Here is a 1,144-nt window from a genome sequence, read left to right as displayed (position 1 = left end):
AACTCCTGGCTCTAGCAATCCTCCTGCCTTAGCCTCCCAAACTGTTAGGGTTACTGGTTACAGCCACTGAGCCCTGTGGCAATTTTTGATGGAAGTCCAAAGGCAAATCAATGGGGGAAAAAATAATCTTTCAACAAGTGAAAAATTTTAGTGCCTTGGATTAGGCAAAGATTTTTCTGATAGGACACAAAAAGCACAAACCATAAAGGGACTGATACACTGGACTTCAGCAAAGTTCATAACTCTTTCTCTCTTCAAAAGACAATGTTAAGAAAATGAAATCAAAGAACCAGAGCAGTGGTGCTCACCCTAGTCCCAATGACTCCCAGCTACTAGGGAGGCTGAGAAAGGAGGATTTCTTGAGCCCAGAGTTGATGTTTGTAGTGAGGTCCCTGCGAATAGCTACTGCATGCAAGCCTGGGCAACACAGCAAGATTCCATCTCCACAAATGTTTAGAAAGAGAAGGAAAATGAAAGCATAAACCACAGACTGGAGAAAATGAAAAATGAACATCTAATATCAGGTTTGTAACAATAAGAAAACAATTTGATTTAGAAAGATCAACAAAAAGATCAACATACCATTATCTAGATGAAAAGAGAAGGGAGGTGATATCACTACTGACTACAGAAATCAAATGGATTATAAAGGAAAATTATAAACAACTGTATGCCAACAAATTAGATAATGTATATTAAATGGATAAATTCCTAGAAATTCACAAACTTCTGAAACTGATTCAAGAAGAAATACAAATTATAAATAGACCTATAACAAGAAAAAATAATAAATTAGTAATTTTTAAATTTCCTATACAGAAAAGTCCAGGAACAGATGGCTTCACTGGTGATTTATTTTAATTAATTAATTAATTTTTTTTTTAGATGGAGTTTTGCTCTTGTTGCCCAGGCTGGAGTGCAGTGGCGTAATCTTGGCTCACTGCAACCTCTGCCTCCCGATTCAAGCAATTCTCCTGCCTCAGCCTCCTGAGTAGCTAGGATTACAGTACCCACCACCATGTCCAGCCAATTTTTGTATTTTTAGTAGAGACAGGATTTCACCAAGTTGGCCAGGCTGGTCTTGAACTCCTGACTTCAGGTGATCCACCTGCCTCCACCTCCCAAAGTGCTGGGATTACAGGAG

Source organism: Cebus imitator, unplaced genomic scaffold (assembly GCF_001604975.1).
Source record: "Cebus imitator isolate Cc_AM_T3 unplaced genomic scaffold, Cebus_imitator-1.0 Scaffold50, whole genome shotgun sequence".
In the NCBI taxonomy this organism is placed as follows: Eukaryota; Metazoa; Chordata; class Mammalia; order Primates; family Cebidae; genus Cebus; species Cebus imitator.
The sequence above is the reverse complement of the archived record's forward strand: the minus strand, read 5'-3'. Positions refer to the sequence as shown.